Source organism: Zonotrichia leucophrys, chromosome Z, assembly GCF_028769735.1.
Source record: "Zonotrichia leucophrys gambelii isolate GWCS_2022_RI chromosome Z, RI_Zleu_2.0, whole genome shotgun sequence".
Taxonomy (NCBI): Eukaryota; Metazoa; Chordata; class Aves; order Passeriformes; family Passerellidae; genus Zonotrichia; species Zonotrichia leucophrys.
The window spans coordinates 52,053,465-52,076,443 of NC_088200.1; positions in this window are offsets into that span (position 1 = coordinate 52,053,465).

A 22,979-nucleotide genomic window follows, 5' to 3' on the forward strand; every position below is an offset into this window, starting at 1 on the left:
GTTTTGGGGTTTTTTTTGCTTTAAAGAAAAAAACAGTCATAAATAAAAAATCTTGTAAAAGCCCTGAAAACAATCTCATAAAATTACGTGCAAAGAGAAATACTTACACACAGAGTTAGGCTACTTCATAAAAAGGAAAGCCAAAATAAAAATACATGCATCTAAGGAATTTTTGCGAACTATTTTTTTCTTTTTAAGTAGTAAGAACTGTTGAGCAGGCAAATTGTTTGTTTTATATTTCTCTTCAGAGAAAGCTGCCACCAAGGAAATTATACAAGTATACGAGCATGCTCACATGGGTATGCTCATGGGAGTAAATGCCAAAGTAATAAATTATCTGTGACACTGTTGAAATTAAAAAATGGACTGTAGAAATTCCAGAATACTGTGAAAGTTACCAAATGAATGTTTTACTCATCCTCAAGCTAATAAACAGATCATTTATACTCAGAGTAGTATTTTTACCAGTTGTGAAAATGCATAAGCAAAAAAAAACCTAAATAGTAACAAAGGTAAATTTGTTTGAACATTTATAGCCTAGTTTCCCAGTAAGTAACTTTCACCTGACCACTTATGCTTATGCAGCAATAGTAATTGTTGAGTTTGTTGGCAAGTACAACAAATTTATATGGGGGGAGAAGGAGGAGTTAGTTCATAAAACTCATAAGGTGGTTGTGAAAGCAGGTAATTAAACAGAGAAGGGAGGCTGTAACCTAAGCATATGAATTTTGTATCAGGATCCACAATTTTAAGAAATATAATATTTCAGTTATCCAAGGAAATGGCGGAAGGAAGTGGCGGAAGGGAAGGTTTGGGAAGGTTTGGGAAGGTTTGGGAAGGGAAGGTTTGGGAAGGTTTGGGAAGGTTTGGGAAGGTTTGGGGAGGGAAGGTTTGGGAAGGGAAGGTTTAGGAAGGTTTGGGAAGGGAAGGGAAGGTTTGGGAAGGGAAGGTTTGGGAAGGGAAGGTTTGGGAAGGGAAGGTTTGGGAAGGTTTGGGAAGGTTTGGGAAGGTTTGGGAAGGTTTGGGAAGGTTTGGGAAGGGAAGGGAAGGGAAGGGAAGGGAAGGGAAGGGAAGGGAAGGGAAGGGAAGGGAAGGGAAGGGAAGGGAAGGGAAGGGAAGGGAAGGGAAGGGAAGGGAAGGGAAGGGAAGGGAAGGGAAGGTTTGGGAAGGGAAGGGAAGGTTTGGGAAGGGAAGGTTTGGGAAGGGAAGGGAAGGTTTGGGAAGGGAAGGTTTGGGAAGGGAAGGTTTGGGAAGGGAAGGGAAGGGAAGGGAAGGGAAGGGAAGGGAAGGGAAGGGAAGGGAAGGGAAGGGAAGGGAAGGGAAGGGAAGGGAAGGGAAGGGAAGGGAAGGGAAGGGAAGGGAAGGGAAGGGAAGGGAAGGGAAGGGAAGGGAAGGGAAGGGAAGGGAAGGGAAGGGAAGGGAAGGGAAGGGAAGGGAAGGGAAGGGAAGGGAAGGGAAGGGAAGGGGGAATCTGCAAGAAAAATCGTTCATTTCTTTTGATTTTCATACATTTAATTGGTTTATATTGTTTTTATTTTCATTTGTCTGGTGAAATCCCTCTTCACATATGTCCTTTCTTCTTACTAAAAATATAACTTTTTGCAGAAAAGTTTTAGACACAAGCAGAGCATAAATCACCAATTTTTGTTCAATTATGATAATGTACACAATCTGAATTTTTGCTTCCTTGACTAGCGGTAAATTTGCCTCTCTTTACAGAGGCCTATCAGACTATATGTTGACGTAACTGTAATCAATATGAGCCTAAAAATTTGCTGCTGCTATTATAATTGCCCTGGTCATCTGCCCTGAATATTGGGAAATCAGGTCATGTCCATCTTGGTTTGTTGTAGCAGCAAAGGAAAATGGACTTGTATTACATTAACAGTAAAACAAGACTGAGTTTATATTTATCTTTTTCTGATGAAAGATAGTATAATACAGAAGTGCAAGAGGAACTGTTTCAACTGCTAATGAAATATAATCATCTACTTCAGTATAACAGCCGGCATCTTCCCCCTAAATCCTAATGTTTAACTTAACCATTAAGATTTTAGATAGGAGGAAAAGTCCCCTCTTGCTAGATTTCAAATGAGACACTTACCTATGTGGTAAAACCTAGAGGTCAAAAGGAGTACTAAGAATTCCACCTTAGGCACTACTCTCAGTTTTAAAATGCAAGCACGATACTGCATAGGAGTGTAGTAACCACAGTGGAGATGGGGGATACCACTGAATAAGATGACAGCTTCACTTGTGCTATATGTTTTTCTGTCAATTTCCTGGCTTAGAGAAGAAGGACAAGCATGAATCCCTTGATAATATTTATTTATTATTAGTGGCCTTTCAAAGATCAGTTCCTTCAATAATTTAGCCAAGAAGGAGAAAAGAATGGAAGATACACAGCACAGCTTAATAACTGTAAAAGAAGCTAATGGAAAGACAAGAGTTAAACCAAAAGTAAAACATCTAAAGATTGTTACTACTCAAATATAGTAATAGTATGTGGTGCAGACTTTTGGTTTCACTAACAGATGTGCTGCAATAAAGAAGCCAAAGTACTTGAATTTGATTTATCTATCAATGATCTATTGCGTTTGCAAAAGATGAGGGGTTATTTTTTAATGTTAATGCTGTCCTAAATAATTTTAAATGCATTGCATGAAATTTAGCCAAGATGCAGTCAATGAGAGCTTTGATTTTCATTTTTGTGGCACTGTAATTTTATGTCTAGCTACTATCTGCAAAACAGTTATTATTATTTATTTTTAAATTTTGAATAGCTAGAATGTTCAACATCCCAAATCGAGATCCATCTAGAGATTTCATTCATCTTGCATCTTGCAGATTAATCCAAGTCAGAAAAAGAAGAAGTACTTTTTACTTTTCTGGTTTGAATTTTCATACATGAAAAACTACTATCATTAGTCATGAAGCTGAAAGTCCTTTCTCAGGAGGACTGATCAAAAACTTTTATTAAACCTGTTCTGCGTGGTCCCTTTTGTGCTAAAATCTAAAGGACCACTGTGCTGGTTTCAGCTGTGGTAGAGTTAATTTTCTTCAGAGAGGCTGATATGGGGTTGTGTTTTGGATTTTTGCTGAACACAGGGTTGATAATATTGAGATATTTTTGTCGTTATTGTGCAGGGCTTGCACAGCACCAAGACTTTCTCTGGTTTTCTTTCTTTTTCTGCATACTGCCACAATCTCAGGGAGACTGAGGGTACATGGGATGTTGGGATGGGACAAAGCAAGGTGACCCCCATTCCCCAAAGGCACATTCCAGGCCAAAGGACATCAGGCTCAGAATATAAAGGTGATGAGAAAAAGGAGGAAGGGAAGGATGTTTGGAGTGATGTTATTTGTCTTCCCAAGTAACAATTACATGTGATGGGGTCTGCTCTCCTGGAGATAGCTGAACACCTACCTGCCAATCAGAAGTACTGATTTAATTATTTGTTTTGCTTTTGTTGTGTACGTGACTTTTGCTTTCTCTATAAAACTATCTTTATCTCAACCCATGAATTTTCTGGCTTTTATCCTTCCAATTTTCTTCCCAATACTGCTGATGTGGGAGTGAGAGAGCAGCTGTGTGGGGCTTAGCTGCTGGCTGGGGTTAAATCATGACAACCATTTAAGAACTTCTTTTCCATTTTATGTAGATATGTAAAATGCTTATGGAAAATCTTACTATACCACATTGAAAGCAAGAAACATAGATTGAAAAGGCTGTGACCTAATACAAATACTTCACTTCTCTGTGTCAGCTGCACACTTCTCATCTTTGAGTATCAAAATGTTCTATATGTCTCTGCCTACCTCTTCTAGCAGAAGAGTGTGTAATCTCACAGCACAGTTCAAACCTCCCAAGGAAAATAAGCTTTGATAGCAGGAAAAGAAAAGTATAATATGAGTCCAAATCTTTCTACTAAGAACCTTACTATGAAACATGAAAGATACCAAAAATTTTAGGCCATCATTTGAATATATAAATAATAATGTGAGCTACTTTACGTCCTAAATGAAAGGTGATGACTCCTGTCCTATCTGAGTATGTGCTTCTATAGAGATGCATATGTGTAGAAGAAATGGCAATGAATAAATGAGTAAAATTTTAGAATCAGTCATGTGATTAGTAAGATTTCTCTTAAACCTCATAAAGCAAAGTAAATCATTCTGACTTCAGCTATAGAAGGGATGCTCACTCCTAAAATAAAAACAGCTAATTCAATTTCATAGCTAGCCTATCTGCTTCCAACATCACTGCTTGAAGTATCTACATGAGGACTACTGTCCCTTCAAAACATTCTGTTGGACACAGAAATATAAAGCAAACACGAATGTTCAAAGAAAAAGGAATGTATGCAAATCCATCACGAGCACTTCCACTACCATGTGGAAAAGACAAATTTTGACTTTATTTTGCCGATAGTTTGTGAAATTATTCAGTTCAAATTCATAGATATACAAATTAATGTATGAACTTTTAATTTTTACTTTATTTTGCCTATAGTTTGTGAAATTATTCAGTTCAAATTCATAAATATACAAATTAATGTATGAACTTTTAATTACAATGTTTTTATTTTATAGCAAAAAAGCACGGGCCTATGGGGGTGCACTGTGAACAATTCAAACATAATAATCAACCATATTGTCTTTCTATTTTTCTGACATGATCATGCAGAGTTTTTAGTAGAACACATGGGAAATTATGAACATGCTGTCATCTAGTCCTTTATATAGCATTTCACAGAGTAAAACACTGGAATACATTGGAAAGATTAATTTTAAATTGCAGAAGAATTTTTGGACTGTCTGTCTAGGCTTCATCATCTCTCAGGACTTTATCTTACTTCTATACATATACAGAAACTTTGTCTTCAGTCTTTTGATGGATTGCACTGGTGGAGATTTTTTGGCAAAATTTTGCAGTAATTGCCTTACTACTCATGAACATATTTTTCTGAAATTTTATGCCACGGTTGAAACCTATGGGAGGCTTAGCAGTTTTCTTTCAGTCCCTATCCAGATAGACATTGACATGAACCCTATTACCATAACAACCAATAACACTATGTGTATTTATAATACAGGTATTGCCTACTGTAAGAATGTGGGTTAAAACTGTTTTGTAAAAACCAGAGAGAATCAGCTTGCTGCTAGTTCATGAGATAGGACAGTCTTCACAACAACATAGCCTTGAGCATGAGAGAGACACTTAAGAAAATTTGCTAAGAAAGTACATGTTCCACTGGAAGTAGTCTCTTCTGTTAGTATTGTCATACTGAAGTTGCTAAGTTGACAAGAAAGAGAGTTGTTAAAATTCTTGAATCACTTAATTAATTCAATTCTTTTTTTTATTAATAATCACAATTAGTATTTATTTTTACATCCCCCTAGTGTATGTTACAAGTTTCAGGGAACTTATTCACAAATATATTATAATTAACTAGTTAGCATAGGAATTTGCAAACTATTTCATAGTGTAGACCACAGTCTGAGGCAAGATTACATCTCAGATCACTTCCTTTTCCATTCATGACATTAATGTATTGTAATAATTGTCCCTGTGACCAAAATACTTTTCCAACACTTCAGTATAAAATCCTCTAGCCTTCTAAGAATGTTCCATCATTTTATCTATGGTAAGGTTAGAATTCACATTAGTTTTTTTACCAAATACCTAACAAAACCTGCTGTTGATACTAGGCAAAATTTGAAGAAAGTTGGTGGCAGCATTGGGCCTATGTAGTAAGTATAACTTCCAATCTGGTAAAAATTACTGTTCTGATTATTCTGACTGACTTGAGATCAAATAAAGTATGGCATTTCAAAAGTAATTTTTTCTTAACATTCTTTACTTTCAGACAGTTATCTCTTGACAATTAAAAAATGTAAGTGTTCCATAAAAATACATGAAAAATTTCAGATTAATTATTTACATAGATAGGTTTTGGCATTAAAAGCTCTCATGGAGAACATTCAGGAGAGAAAAAATGCCCAAAGAACACATATTAAAACTGCTGGTATTTTGTCTGTACAAGAGCTGAATCTTTCATGATATCAGACAAGTTCATGAGCAAGAGGATGTGCTGATACTGGCAAGGTGCTTGACATCAGTTATAAATTGTAAGTGATGCATCAGAATTTATTATGTCCCTAAAGTATTTTCTTTCTCTGAATTTAAGTCACAATCACAACTTACTGTGTCATTAACTATATAAGGACAAAACTCTCTTGTGACAATCAAAATAAATGTTAAAATTATAATTGTTACCAAAAAGATGAAGCAATAGTTTATTATAGCTCTCCCAAACAATCGCAGGCACCTGTATAAATCCTAAACACATGGATTAAAATAAAATAAGAAAGAAATTATTTACATTATCTTTCAGTGTTTTTTTCACCTTTGCCAAATAATTGTAAGCACCCACAATTGTGCCATTTTCTAACTTTAGGAAATCAATATATGGTACAGTTTTTATTCATCCTAATTATAACTTAATTTAAAATTTGTGCCCACAAATAGATGTGCATACATAGAGATCATAGAGATATCAGAGACTACATGGAAACATTTTCTACTACAAACCTCAACTAAAAATAAAGATTTGTGCACAATTTTCCTCAAGGACATTATCTCACCATAGTCTGGAGAAGGAGAAGGAGAAGGAAAGAAGCAAGGCAAGACAAAACAAAAATATTTAGCTTTCAGGGTTTCTCCTGAAAAAGCAAAACTAAAATTATTTGGAATTTACAGATAAAACAAATCTGAAAAACTTTACAGTACCAGGGTCACTTGCATAGGTCACTTGTGCTGTAACAGTGTTACACTTTGCCTTATGCTTCCAGTAGGATTTTTTGTTGCCACTGAACAGAGTTGTTTTTTGAAAACAAATCTATTTCACAAACCCTTCAAGTATTACGAAGTAAATGTCCAGTGCTATTACAACATACCTATATTATTATAAATTAAGGGAATTTAGTGTCAATTATGTCCTTCATGCCAGCTCCTAAACCTCAAAAAGAGTGTTTCTACAGTCTTACCTTCCACAGAGACATTTGCTTTTACTTTGTATGTGTAATCTTGAGCACATCACCTTTTGGTAAATAATTTTGGTAAGGCACAAAGGTCAGAAGACAGAGCAAAAAAGTCATGGAGAATACTTTTACTCTTGACTATCCTGAATAATGGAAAATAGGGAGCTGAGAAGAGAAGTTTGATGGAAAGACAGGTTGATTGAAAATCTGTGTGCTCATGCATCTATCTCTTGCTGGTATTAGGTCAACCTAACCAAAAGCTTCAAGATCTGCCTTGTGGTTGAATGTAACATAATGAACACAGATGTCAGTGCATGAGAAAGTAAGAACTGAAGACATGAAAATAAAAAGAAAACAAAGCTTGATTCTGAGATCACAATCTCACCAGTATGAAAATGTCAATCTTGTGAGACCCATGCTTTCGTATAGTCTGATAATAGGTGAATTAGAAAACCTAAGTGTATAGGGAACTGTAATTTCAGCATTAGCAGTAACATCGGAAATGGAAATAAAAAAGTTTTAGATTTTTAGATTAAATTATGTAGCTGTTTTGTTTGTGGGTTTGGGTTTTTTTTTTTAACTTCATCATAAACAATTAAATAAGAAGTGACTTACCTGAGAAATGTGGTTTTGAGTCTTTGCTAAAGATCAGTCCTTAAAGACATGAGAGAGAATGCAAACCTGAGCAAAGCTTAATTAAATTTCGTTATAATTAATTGATACTTATTTTGTAATCACAGCAGTCCTTACTTCTTTGAAATGAACATTTTTTCCTCTGGAGGAATTCAGCCTGTTCAAACAGCACCAATGTTGTTTCTCAGTTTGTGAAAATTGAGTACATTTTGTGAGCCTTTTGGCATTACATAATACAACATGACATTGGGGTGAGAGTGACATAAAAATGTAGCTCATTATATATCTGCTTATAAATCATATGGATTTATGGGCTTAAAAACATATCTAAGATAATTTTTTCAAGGTAAAACAAGGAATCCATTTAGGAAAAAAATATGTTTGCCTTTATTATCATGCCTGCTTTCATTGATAGTTTTCTTCTAAGCATAACTAGAACTCCATAGCAACTGAGTACATCATTGTTAAAGTGTTGCAGAACTGCCATAAAGGCAGTGACAAGAACACTAACCTCAGAGCTGAGTAAAAAATTAACAGCTAATGGGATCTTCTGTACTGGAAGCCAGATATACCTTTCAACAGATCTGTTCTGATTTAGCCTCAGACAGAAAAAGGTCAGCATAATAGCTGATAGTTATTGACAGCTACTTATTTAGGTACAGATAATAGCTTTGGAAGTAAAATCACAAAGCTATTTTGGATGAGTGCTTAGAAACTTGGCAGATAAATTGAAAATGCTCTTAACTTGCATTTGCTGGCATTTTTATGAAGTCATTTTGTCGTTTTCTTTTATGGTGACTTGAGTGTTGCTACCCATTATTCACTAAGATCTTATTTTAAAGAGCATAAAAACTAAATCACATTAAAAAGCTAATATGCAAAGCTAAGGAATGCTCCAGTTAACTAAAATGTAACTTTTGCAGCTTTTATGTGTCACCTATTTCTTCAGTTTGTTCCAAAGTGATTATTTTTTTATATTTTGTTAGAAATATCACTGAGAAATTATGAAGAAATACTTTGAAATTACATAGGATATAGCCTAATAGAATTGTATCAGTTTTTAAGTTTTAAGGTTCTTGAAAAATAAGAAAATTAAGTTTGTTGGCAGAGGGAAAGGCACAATTCTTCTGAGGTGAGACAACAACAGCAGACAGCTTCTTAGTGGAGGGTCAGCATTACTCCCATTCCCTACAGTTTTCTCCACTGTCCTGACGAGTGAATGCGGTACTCCAGTGGAGTATTTTTGGCTAAAGACAAGGATGAATATTGTAATGAAGCATGAAATAAAGCACTGAAGGAGAGGAATTGGGACCTAAATGCAAATTTATAGAGAAAGGTGCAAGTATCAATTTTTGCTACTACTAATTGCAAGATTTAAAAATTCTGTAGAGTTTGTGAGATCAATATCTTCCCAATTTCACTGTTGGACTAAAAATAAGCAACATATTGTGAAATGAAGTGAAAAAAAGGAGCTTAAATTAAAAACTCATTAAAGCCCTCTGATTTCATTAAGCTTTAGAAAGCTGTTACTTAATTTGTATATTTAAAAACACTAATAGCTCAATAAGATTGCAAGTGTTTAATAAGCCTTTTAGTTTGGGAGACGGTAAAAGGCTCCTAAACATCCCTAAATAGCTGTTTCTAGGAGTTAGCTGTGATCACCAAAACAATCTCTTACAACAGAATTTTTCCAGTTTAGCTACTAGTTGTATTTTATCGTGCTTCTGACTGCAAGATTAAAAGCAGTATGTTAGCCAAAACTTTGGATGAAAACCAGGTAACTGATAGAGCCTAAAGGTGTTTTGAAAATTGTGACTTGTCCTAGAGAAAGTGTGTGACAAAGGTGTGCTACAGGAACTGATAATCAGGAAGAAAAGTCATAAAGAAATTAGAAGATTGTGGAAAGGTTTATATGTAGCTAAGAGAACAATCTACATAATTCAGTAAACAGATTATGGAATCACAGAGTCATGTAATGGTTAGGTTTGGAAGTGATCTCAAAAATCAGCTAGTTCCAAACCCTTGCTGTTGACAGGGATACCTTCCTCTAGCCCAGGTAACTCAGAGCCCCATACAGCCTGGTCTTGAACATCACCTGAAATGGGTACTCCACAACTTCTCAGGGCAATCTGGCCCGGTGCCTCAGCACGCTCACAGTAAAGAATTTCTTCTTAATATCTAATCAAAAAATGCCCTCCTTCAGTGTAAGCCCATTCATCTAATACAAATTGAGCTAACCTACATAAGCTAAGGGTCCCATTTGTGCTGTGGAACATGATCAAGTCAGTGATGGAAATCTGCACTGAGCAGTGGACTCCCTAGAATAGTAAAAACATTCCAGAAGCAGATATAGTTCAAGAAGAGAGTCAAAAGATGTTACAAAATCCAACGTGTCCAAAGAATCACTCAGTCTAGGAAATAAACTTTGCCAACAGAGCCACCTAGCTTACTTTACACAAAAAAAGTTGTGGAAGCACAAGGAAGCACAAACACAAAAGTGTCTTTAGGAATAATTTTAATTCAGCAGAATATTTCAGTATAGAAATTTTTAATCTCATTCAACAGATGAAAATTGAAGCTGAATGAATGTGCATCTTTCAGAGATGCATATTTTTCAATCGTAATGCCTTGATTAAGTCTTGGGAATGTTAATGAGATTATTTCTCTGAAAAGAATCATTCATGAGTTGAATGTTTGCCAGAAAATTCCAGACCAACCAAAGAGCTACTATATTTCAAAAGCATCTTGAAATCTGCAAAAGTGCAGATTCAATATGACTAGTAAAAATTGAAATATTTAGAGATGGCATCTTGAGCCTCATTGGGTTTTCAGACAGAAAAAGTGCTTCATTGCATATATTACACAGAAACTATGTTAAAAGGAAAACTAATACTAAAATATGTACAATAGAGATAAAAGGGATTTATGGCACTTTTTAAGAATACCCTAAAAACAAACATCTAAACAAACCCATCAGGCATTTTCTGAGTTCATGTAGTAATTTTTCCTGTATTATTAGTTATGTCTGTTGATCTTTGGCTCATGTTCTTTTACCATTATTACAGCTGAAAATAAAATACTAAAAGGAATGAAACTCTAAACAGGGCTAACAATTTGTGACTGCTGCCTTACATACTTAAGGAATACAGGAAAAATTTGATTCCTCCATTTGAAAATTTACCAAATACCATGGTAGTTTCTTCTCTCAGAGTTTTGGCAGCAAGATAGGAGGTTTTTATAGCAGAAACATTGCAGCTCAATCAGTGCAACTGGCCATAAACCAATAAATAATTTGTTCTTTTGAAAGCTAGACTGGATAGACGGAGCATTCGCTTCAGTTTTTACATCTGTTTCATATCGTAAACATGGCATACTCTTCTTTTTTACAGTGATACCATTTGGTACAAAGTTAGGATGCACCTGCTATAGTGAAAATAACCACTATTGACTGATACTTGAAATCATCCTAATTTAGAGAAATATATTTATTTCAATCACATGACATTCAATAACTCTTTCATCTTCAGCCATATATTCCAGGATCATCTGTTTAATGTGGAACTATCCCACGGCATTCACATGGTAGAAAGAAGGACCATAAATCTGTATCCATTACACACATTCATATGTTCTTGATGCATTTCACTGAGCAGTCAGACTTTAACAACCGCTGAAAATAAACTTCTGTGCAAATCTTCATGTGATCATGTTTTGATTTTCAGGGATGTGTCCTTTTTATCAGTTATGTCCATAAGTAAAATCTTTATTGAAAAGGTTTTGAATAGAAAGAGGCTGCCTAGAGTTCAGCTTCAGAAGAGTGCTACAGCTATTCCATAAACCTCTATGTAGCTAACTTCTACAGAAACATTTTGGAAGTCACCCAGATATTCTATTGAATATTCAATAAATTAAATAAGACTACACAATGTTTATATCATCAGATCTCTGGTAATTACAGATTGTGAGGAAGATCTTTGACCTAAATGACAGAGCTAAACAAGAACAACACATGTATGGCACAGTTCAAATGGAAGATACCCCAGTATATTTTAGCAGTTGTTAGACACATTAAGAAGCCCATAGTTTATCTTCTTTATCTTCTCAAATTTAAATAAATTTGAAATATTTTCAAATTTAACTGCTTTTCCTTAATCTAAAGACTTTGTCATTTAAGTTTCTGAGTATTGAAAATACATTCTAAGCAGCCAAATCTTTGGCAATAACAAATCCAGAGCTTGATTTCTTCTTCAGGTTCATGGGAATAACTTTTATAATTCTGCAGTAATAACCAGGTACAGTTCCTAACTGTAGAATTGAATACTAGGAATTTTTGTGTTTTTTATTTAGTACCAAGGGTGAAAGTGGATATTACGCAATGTTTAGATACAAGTTAACTGTTTTATATGAAAAAAATGCCCTTGTATCAATTCAGAGTAATATGAACCTGAAACGTTCCCAGTGATGTGAAAGTAGAATGCTGGGCCAATGACAAGTCACATGATGATTCTGGTACACCAAGCAGAGAAGCTTTTTTTGGGACTTGGAACTGGAGCTGAACAGGACAAAAGTGGTACAGACCATTAGAGAAAGAGTACAAAAGAAAATTTAAGTTGTCCTCAAATGACATGTCGTTCTATCAACAATGTGAATGTTATTTTGTAAATCTAATTGAGTAACAATTGTTGAATATAAAAGTCAGTGAAAATTACTAATTTTTCATTTAAAAATTCAATTAACAGGGATATTCTTTGTATTCAAGGAGAACCGTTGCTGACGATCTCCTGTTTGTCACATGAATTATTCAGTAGATAACAGCAAAATTTGTAAAGTGATTTATTTATGAAAGTACTTATTTGGTATTCGGCCAACACTCTGTCTCATGCTTGTTTGTAATGTCTAAACTGGAAAGTGTTCAATATCTGGGAAACAAACTGCTGCCTTATTTTACACCATGTTTCATCCTTATTTTCTGATGACTGTAGTTCCCATGGACTCAAATTTCTATCCAACCACAAGAAGAATCTATGAGACTATGGCAGAGGTCACTTTGTGTTTAGAGGATATAATTCTAAAACAATGGAATCCCTTCAGAATGTTCTCTTCTAAAATGTTAGTAAGAATTGTGCCAAAAAGTTACATAAAAAAATAATTATCATCTCTAGATTTATTTTGTGCCAAATTTCAAGATTAAATTAAATCATTAATGAAAAGGAAAAAAACCCACCAGTTTTAGTCCTGCATTCAGAGCTAGTTCCCCTTGTACTCCAACTGTAGAGCTACTAATAAAAGAGAGAATTTGCAAAAACATGTTAATTATATAGCTCCAAAAAGAGCTCAGGGAAATAAGCAAATTAATTTGCATATTTCCCTGGTGTTCAAGGGGTTAATTAAAGTGTTTTAAAATATTTTTATGATGACATTCAGCCATTATGTGATCAGTTGCTGATTTTTCAATGAATTCTATGGGCCTTGATTATGTGAATGGAAAAGAGAGAAAAATACTACCACAGAAAGTAAAAACTGCCACAAAATAGATTTTATCCCAGAGTAGCTTTCGTTCTTAGCATTTCTTTCTTCATTCTTTCATTTCACATACTTTGGCTACCTGAGTTTTTAGAAGGTCTGGATCTTTGTAAAAAGAGAGCTATCAAAACAATGGGAGGGAAAAATTACCTTAAATTGCTGGCTGTATTATAAAATAAAATTAATTAACTAGTTCAGTGATAATGCAGTTTTTGAAAAAGCTTTGCAAGCACATCATAATAGCTGGAGGGAAAGTGGTCTGTTTTCCTGCTATATATTCTTCATAGGTCATTTGTAAGTTCTGATTTTATAACAATTATACAGAAGTACAGGATTCTTTTTCCCCTTGTTCAAACTGCTGCGTGAATAACCAGGCAGAAGTGAAAATATGTCTTGTAGGAGACAAAAAATTAAAAAAATTACAAATCTCCATCCAAGTATTAATTATATAAGAATAGCATCCTTAGCTGCACATAAATGAAAACAGAGTGGATAATTTGAGTAGGATATTTCTGAAAACTTCATGCATATTCTTTAATTTTTATGTTGGAGAAAGTCATGTCAGATAAAGGCAAACACTACAGGGAGACAAAGCGAAAAAAACCCATACCCACCACCAAAAACTAACCAAAAAACACCAAACAAACAAACAAACAACAAAAAAAAAAGCACAAACAAAACCAAATCTCATCTAATTTACAGCCGTTTTTTAAAAAAATGAAAACAAATCAAAGGCCATATAAGGCCAGTCTGTGGTTTTCCACTGCACTGTCAGACACAACAACAAACTCCATATTAAACAATGTTTATTTAGCCACATATTGCAACTCATTTAATCTCCCCACTCTTCAACCAGTCCTGTGGTTAAATGGGCCAGGTTCACAAAAGCACTGAAAGTTCTTGCTAGTAGATTGTGATTGTGCACAAAACATGTGCAATTAAACAGTACTGATAAACAGTTAAATTCTACTGATAAGCAGAATATGAAAAAGGACAAAGGGTTTACAAGCCCCTCTCATCTAGCCAGCTCTGCCTTCCCAAATTTCACACAACCACATCATTTCATACCAGAATGAACATTAAGCAAAGTCCCTGCTTCGTGAGGCACATTCTCAACTGAAAACACAAAATATTCTTTCCTCCACACGTGAAGCTCATGCTCAGTCATAAGCTTTGTGGATAGTATTTAGTTCCTTCAAAAGAAGAACCATCCTGGGCACATTCTCTTCTTGACTCAGCATGAAAACCCTGAAAAAAAATGCTCTTGAGTGCAAAATGTATTGAGGAATATTTGTAAAACTGATTCTTACACACTACTCAGCTCTCATAAGACCCCTACTGGAGTACTGTGTCCAGCTCTGGGGCCCCAACACAACAAGGATGTGGACCTTCTGGACTGACTCCAGAGGAGGGTCTCAAAGATAATCCGAGGCCTGAAAAATCTCTCATATGAAAAAGACAGGGTAACAGCTCTGTGGCTCTCCAGCCTGGAGAAGAGAAGTCTCCGGGGAGTCCTTATAGCACCTTCCAGTACCTAAAGGGCTCCTATAAGAGAGCTGGAGAGGGGTTTTTTAAAAGAGTATGTATGGATAGGAAAGGGGGAATGGCTTTAAACTAAAAGAGTGTGAAATTACATTGGTTCCTAGGAAGAAATTCTTTACTGCAAGGATGGTGAGGTACCAGAGCAGGTTGCCAGGAGAAGTTGTGGATGTTGTGTTCCTGGAAGTGTTCAGTGCTAGACTGGAGGGAGACCTGAGCAACCTGATCTAGTGAAAGACATCCCTGCTGATGGCAGGGGTTTAATATAAGATTCTTTGTTGTGTCCCTTCCACCACAAACCATTCTATGATTTTGATATTATTTTGATATTAGATCTTTCAACCTAAAATTCTATGAAACTTGGACAGAAAGTTACTACCTGCCCCTTAACCCTCTGCATAAATTCAAACTAGAAGAAGGATTTTGGAAGAGTGCAGAATGTTAAAGATGGGTATGTAGAGCCTGAATGCAAAAATGGAAAAAAAAAAAATTACTGAGAGAAGTTTCACAAAAGCATGAGGATAAATTGTGATAAAAATTAGTGATTAGGACTGTTTGGTGACAAAGTGACAGCTGTAGAACTGAAATTCAAATACAGACTTCATAATCTATATTTAATTCAGGCACAGGATTTAATTTTCTGATATAAAAGTAATATTGCAGCTTTTCTATAGAAAAGAAAAAATTATAGCTGTGAGAATATAGTCCTGTTTGTCAGCTGAGGTAGGACAGCATGATCTTCATGTAGCCACTGAAAGCTCTGCTAATTTACGATGAATAGGTTCCAGAATGCAAATTTACCTGAGTTCATAAAGGCTTGATCTGTGCATTTCAGACAAGAGAACAGCAAGAGCTAAATGAAAGATGTTATTTCTGCAAAAGGAAACTGAGAATGTGAAGGAGAAAGTCACCACTTGTGTTAGAAACTTCATCTACAACTGAATTACTAGTGGCTCTTCAAATCAAATTTAAAAGTTCTCTGAGTCACTCTTACCAGCAGCTAAAATTTTCATTTTAGGTGGCTGTAAGGTGGAAAAGACATAACAATAAAATTACTTTGAGAAAATGTTGGAAAAGAGACAGTCTTCTTAGTCTAGATTACCCTTGAATCAGATTATTTCTTCAGGCATTAGCTTCTGAAACTTTTAATAAGGAAGAGGAGATAATAGGGAACACACTGTGTATTTTTCCAAGCAGACTTTAGAATCTATCTCAAAATCATCAGCCCAATAAATAGAAAAGTCATCTTAGCCTACTTTCAAACTACGAGACTTAGTTCCCAGTAGAATTTCACAACAGTTCCCATCCTTACAATATTCTACCTCATAATGTTAGTACTAAGAATAGCAGGTGTTACAAAATGAATATATATGAGTGATAATAAGTAAACAAATTTAACATGCTTTTGAAAAGGCAGATTCGCATGGCAAGTATTTGTAGTTAATAGAATCGGTCAAGATCAAGGTCTTCCTGGTAAGAATTGCTTCTCCTAAAGTTTTACACATTTTTTCCCTACTTTAAGGCTTTAAAGAAAAAATCTATTTTAGACTAGCTCAAGGAGAAGACAAAAATTCCTACATTTACAAGTGTATAGATACACAATCAGAAAGATCACAGTAGAAGACAGTAGCCTTTGTGGACACAAATCTCAAAGGTTTTGGCTACCAGATAGACAGATAGATAGACCTGAAATGAAATTTAAAATTTTGTACACTCATTAACCATCCTTTATGTGGCTCCTTCAATGTGATGAGGTGTTCTGACCTACAGCTGAAAGATGTTATGAACTTATGCAGTGAGAGTTCTAAAATTTTATGGGTATTTACAAAAAAAGGTTAACATTCTTTCAGTTAACCCCCTTTGATACTTTTAATATTGTACATTCTCACTCTACATTAAGATTATATTGCAGGCTGATATTCATAATTGGTTTTCTTAATCCTGCGAGCATTTCCTGTTTGTAAGACACAATCAAATTCAAACAAACAAACAAAACAAACAAACAAACAAAAATCCCAACAAAAACCAAAAAAACGTCCACCAGTGTAATTAGAAATAATCAGAGGTTTTTATCTGCCTTGCTGCATATTGTGTGGGTCAAACTTACCACAGCTTTAGGCCCACAAATTCATAAAAGAATTTCACCTTTCCACCTTCTAAATTAACCTGCTTTGTTTATTGTCAGTCATCACTTTCCAGAGCAATTAAAGTTTTACCTGAAGCCTTATGTTCAGGCTCAGGTTCTTGTATGACACTGTCCAATACTGTGTCAAAACTCTTAGAGGTGGACCTGCTTTGAAAGCTGATTGTCCTTAAGAACAGAGAAGTAGGGTATGCTCACCAGTAACAATTATGTAACTGCAAGGAAAAACACAACAGAAGTAAATAAATATTTGAATCTCAAGACAATATACTTTATACAGCATATGCTTGTTGCAGACATTTTTCATAGAAATCCTTTCTTTCATATTTGTCCATCTTCTGGGAAGCAGAGCCCCAGAAAAAGAACGTAAACAATTGTTATCAGCTGCTGTGAAATGTAGCAGGTGCCCCTGTGATTGGCTCATCTTCCATGTGTACCATTAAGGGCCAATCACAGGAGCAGCTCAGGGACAGATTCCCTGGACACAGAACTTTGTTATTCATTCTTGCTATTCTATTCTTAGCTTTGCAGCTCTCTGCAACTTCTCTCCTTATTCTTTTTAGTATAGTTATAATGTATTATATATCATATATCAATAAATCCAGCCTTCTGATCAAGAAACAAGATTCTCGTCCTTCTCTCACCATGAAGACCTCCTCAGGTCGCTGTAATAATATGCTCTCTTGAATAGTTTACCAGATTTCACAGCTGTTGAGTGGCCAGAAGAGGAAGCTGGCAGACTCACTGCATGACACCATTACCTCAATAATAAATTGTGAGGAACCAATTTAATTCTGATCTCTGTCTCAACATCGATTATCAGAGGCATGTGGAGGAGGGGTTTTACAAGTGCCACTTGCAGAAGGCAACTGGGAGAAGATGGGAGAAAGCCTGGTTTCTGGGAAGACTTTGCCTGGCAGCCATTTCATATCTCAAAAGGCACAGGCAGGCAGCAGGAGACCACCAAGGACACTGTACCCTCTGGAAAGGCTTTGCAATAGGATAGCAAAAGCTCTCCACCAATGGACTGCAATGGAAACTTGGACTGGGCCAATGGTCTTCCATCAGCAGGTTGACCTTGGGAGTAGCAAGGGTGCATAAAAGGAACTGCACCACAGCTTCTGAAGTCTTGTCTTTTTGGTCTTTTGGTCTACTTTTTGCCCTGTTTCTAGCCTGCTTTTGCTCTTTTTGCCCATGCTTACTTGTCCTCTCTCTCACGGGATGCTTGGCTGGACGTTGGCTGACCTCCAAGCCTGCCTGTGTTCCTGTCTGAGGCCTTGCCTGCTTCATCCCTGCATTCCTGCCTGATCCACCTGCCTCTAACCTTACTCCACCGATTCAGCAATTCCTGCTGTGACCCTGTCCAAGGTTCTGCACCTCCTGCCCGAGCACCCAGCCATTCATTCCCCACACATCCTGCAGGAGCTGTGCCAGTGGAGCCGCTCAACTCCAGGAGCTGCGCGGGCTCCCTGGCCACAGCAAGTGCATGCCCCAGGCTGCCTGGACATAATGGCACTCCTCCACCCTGTGGTTTTGATGCCTGCTATTTCTCTCTGTCTCTGCTTTCTCTCTCTCCCCATCCCTTTTCATTTTTTATTCCTCCTTTTCTATTTTTTTCATCTCTTCTTTCACAGGGCAATGCCTTTTTTGTTACCAATAAATGGTTCTCAGATATAATATTGTCTCATTTGACTTAATTTTATCCTAGACCATCTGTTCTAAAAGAACTCCCTGCAGTTCCCCATAGTGTTGTGTTCCTCAACACAAACTGACAGAATATGACAAAAAGAAAAGTAAAAAACATATTTCCACATGAAGAAGTAAGGAAACAACAGCTTCAGGGATAGGTTATGAAAGGTTTCTCAAAGTAAACCTCCATGCACATATTTCCCTGTGGTGTCCTTCACACATAAAGATCTATGATTGATTTTGCCATTCCTTCTGTTTAAGTAGAAAGAGAAATTAGGAAGAATGGGTGGGTGGAAGAATGGGGGAAAAAATAAAGTTGTGTGATTTGAAGAATTTTATTTTGGCAAAATATTATTTTTTAACATATCCAGGACTAAAAAGCCACAAGTTATGTTAACTTCATATCTTTCTTTGATAAGCTAATTCAATACTGAAATTCCAAAGCCTTCAGGGGAAGCCGTATGAGGAGGGGCTGAGGTCACTTGGTGTGTTCAGCCTGGAAAAGAGGAGACAGGATAGGCCTCATTGCAGTTACAACTTCATCATGAGGGTAAGAGGGGGTACAGGACCCGAGGGAACAAAGTTGTGTCAGGGGGGTTTCAGTTGGATATTAGGAAAAGGTTCTTCCCCTTTGGTGGTTGGGCACTATTCCCTGGGGAACAGGCTCCCCAGGGAAGTGGTCACAGGATCAGCCTGCCAGAATTCAGGAAGCATTTGGACAGTATCCTCAGACACATGGTGTGACTCTTGGGGATTTTGAAATACTGTAAGGTGGACACAATTGTCCTTGTGAGCCACTTCCAACTCAGCAGATGCTGTGATTCTGCCAGTATTTTACTATTAGACTTCTCTATCTTGTGTGTAGGACTTTGGATCCAGGTTCTTAAGCTACAGCATTTATGATGCTGACCTTGCATCATAATATCTTCCTCGCTGGCCCAGAAAACATAACTGCTGCACTGGTCACATTACAACTTTTGGCACAAGATGCTAGGTTTGCAGAACTCATGAAAACTTGTATGTTAAGGCTTGTTTTAGATTGAAGACATTTTTAAATTCTCCTAAAGAACACCACAAGCAAGGACTAGGTGCAATGTTCACAGATATAGTTCACCTTCTTTTGTTACTGTTCCTAGGTAAGTCTTGTACTTAACAATATTAAAGAGGCACACTGTTACACTGCAGCAACCTACCAAAGGATAGCACCCAGTCTGTCTTAGTGCATCAAAAATTAATATTAAGGAACTCCAGTAGAGACAACCCGTATTACTGGCCTTAGTAGAAACAGCTCCTTTTAAAGAACACTCAGTGAACTACTTTTAATGTGAGATACGTCCCTTCTATTCCCTAAAATTTGGATCAAAATATCTGGAAATTTCAATACAGAGGTCAATAATAACTCCATTACAAGTCTTTCACAACTGAAGATTTCATTTAACTTCAGTATCACTTTCTTGCCAACACATACATTTTTTACATCAAATTCCTATTTCTTCCAAGACTAAACATTTTAAGATTCTTGTGTTCTTCTATTATCTACGTACACTTCCCTAATCAGCCTGGTCTTTTCTTTATCAATTTACACCATTCTCTTGATCATTTACTTGTGATGTTCTTTGAAGCAGTTTTCTTTCTTCAGAAACCCTCCCTGAAACACTTCTGTTTCACTCACACACTGATTTCAAAGGAAACTGAGTAGTTTATGGAATTTACAGCAATTATCATTCTGTTGAAATAATCAATCTGTTGGAGCAGGAGGAAATCCCTAACAAACTTTTTTTAAACTTCCTTTTATTTGTTTTTTTTTTTTTAAAAAAAAAAAGGAAAAAAAGGAAAAAAAAAAAGAAGAAAGAATAAAAGAGAGATTACTTCTACTAAGTCTTTTCCTTAACATTTTTTTCAAGGATTCAGTTTAAAAAAATTACATTTCATTGCATGAAGAAGTCAACTTTTATAAACTAACTGGCAGTTCTGGTGGATAGCATTATATTTTTATTAGACTTTTGACACTGTACTAGTTACACAAGATAAATCAATATACAATACTTCCTACTTTCTTTTTGAAAACATAAAGTTTGTGGCTTCTGTAATGTCACTGAGGTTCATAAAGTTTCATTTCCGAATGACAAAAAAATTCAGTACAATGTACAAAATTGAGATCTCTCATCTCATATTGCTTTCTAGTTGAACATGCTTTACTTGTTCTATTATGCAAAAAAAAAATCCATTGGCAACAAAGGGAGTTCAAGGCAATATAAGATCATATGCAATGAGAATCTCCAGTATAGATACCAGAGATAATTTATTTCTTAGGCTTATACAGGTAAATCAACTGCTGCATGTCACATAGAAATACAGAGAAAATTTCATCCCAGGAACAATATGGAGAGATTAACGGGGAGCCAGTCAATTTATACAACCTTTATGACCTCAGGAGCTTTACAGGATTGTGACTGCTCCTCTTATTCCTGTAGGCCTCCTGTTGGAAGTTTGCAAAGAGGTTCTGTATAGAGAAGAGCCTTTATATTTGAAATATTGGATGAAATATGAAATAACTTCCTGTCGCACAGGGAATTTCTATTTAATGTCTCCCTGAACATGTTCTTTCTGTGTATGAAAGCCTTGAAACTCAGTAAATAAATTCAACACTTTCTTCTACATGGTAAAGGTATTTTTTTTCTCTCTCTCTTTAGGTTCCAATCTCTCAGTGATCCAGTAAAGGCCAACTTATTCCTGGGAGGGCTTCACTGACATGAGCTAATATCAGTGAGTGCCACTGGATCATCAACCAACAGCCTCATGTCTCTGTGTATTTCAGTCACATCAGAAGCTCTCTAAAAAGTTCCTGTATTAATGAAAAAAAATGAAAAAAAAAGAAAAAAAATCATAGAAGTACTGTCAAATAAGTACTAAAATAAATAATGTTAGCTATTTTGCTCATAACCTACTTAAATCAGAATGCCATTTATGTGTGTTTCAGTTCTGAAATTATATCTTAATGCTCAGTTACTTTGAAAACAAAACTCCATTAGAGTCATGCCACTTAACTTCACACAAAAAAATAAGCTTCCTTAAGTTTTGTATTTTTTTTCTTGAATGTGTGTCCAAAAAATTTTATTCACTGACAGCGTCCTCTCAGTGATAATAATGGAAAGTTCAAAAAAATTTATTCCAGAGCTACAGCCTTTCATAAAAGTCTAGTTCAGAAAGTAATGAAAAATTTCTTATTTAATCACCTGCATATCACAAGCCATTACATTTTACCCATATTAGACTCAATAAGTTCATGAAGATTAAGTCATTCCCCAGAAGATAACCTATGATCAGAATTTCTATTCTCAGAAACTGGTGAAGTCAGAGCTACAGCTGTGCGTGCATTTGTCATTACAAAAGGCCATAGAAAACCATGTTTTTCCATGTCAGTCTGGTTGAATGTGCTTTTGAACATGAAATTTCCACATTATTTTGACCTTCAACACCTGGAAGAGGCCTACTAAGATGACCATGGGAATAATGTCTTTACCATGTAAGTGTATGATCCCAAATCCTTTGGTTTCTTATTTCACATATTTGCAAACCGTAATGTGTTTCAAAGCAAAGACTGGAGAGAAAGAGAGAGAGAAAGAGAATGATACTAAGGAAAGACGTATTAAATTTTGTGTTTGGCTCCAAAGAGGATGCTTAAACATATTTTCACCTGGTCTTTACCTGGAATATTTGATTTTGCAGATGCTCAACTAGAGTTTGAAAACTCTTTTTTACCTAGAATATGAAAAAAGGCATAAAACCAGAGTCACTTCTGATAAGAATTTCGGTAGATGCCAACAGAAGGAATTGTGGTATTTCTTCTCCATGAAAGTAATGATAGGGTAATGGCATACAATCCAAAAACATTACTTGGACCCATGCTTTCTTTTTCATTTATTTACCTACCTAGTGTCATTTATTTCCTTAGAGATTCCTTTCCCATTTTATGTTATGCTTTAAATTAAATCTTTTGTTCCGGATTAATCTGCAGAAGACTTCATAAATAAACAACTGAGTTTTATATGGGTTTTATATGCATCCAGACAATTTTATTTCATCTCAAAAAAGCTCATCATTCAATGTGTAATATAAAAATTCATAGCAGTTTTCCACATAACACATTGCTAACCCGCAGACATTAAAAGCTAAACATGCTTCAATGAATAACATGATCAAACACATAATTTAACTTCAAATACATCTGACAATGGGCAAAACAAAATTGACAATGCAAGACAAATATGCATTATATATCTTATGCATTTTATCCAGAGTTATTCTCATCAGTCTAAATAAAAGCAAAATAATCTGCTAAGAAGAGAATCAACTGATGCCTGAAGAAGCACTAAATTAAAATCTAAAATAGCGGTTTCCTGTCCCA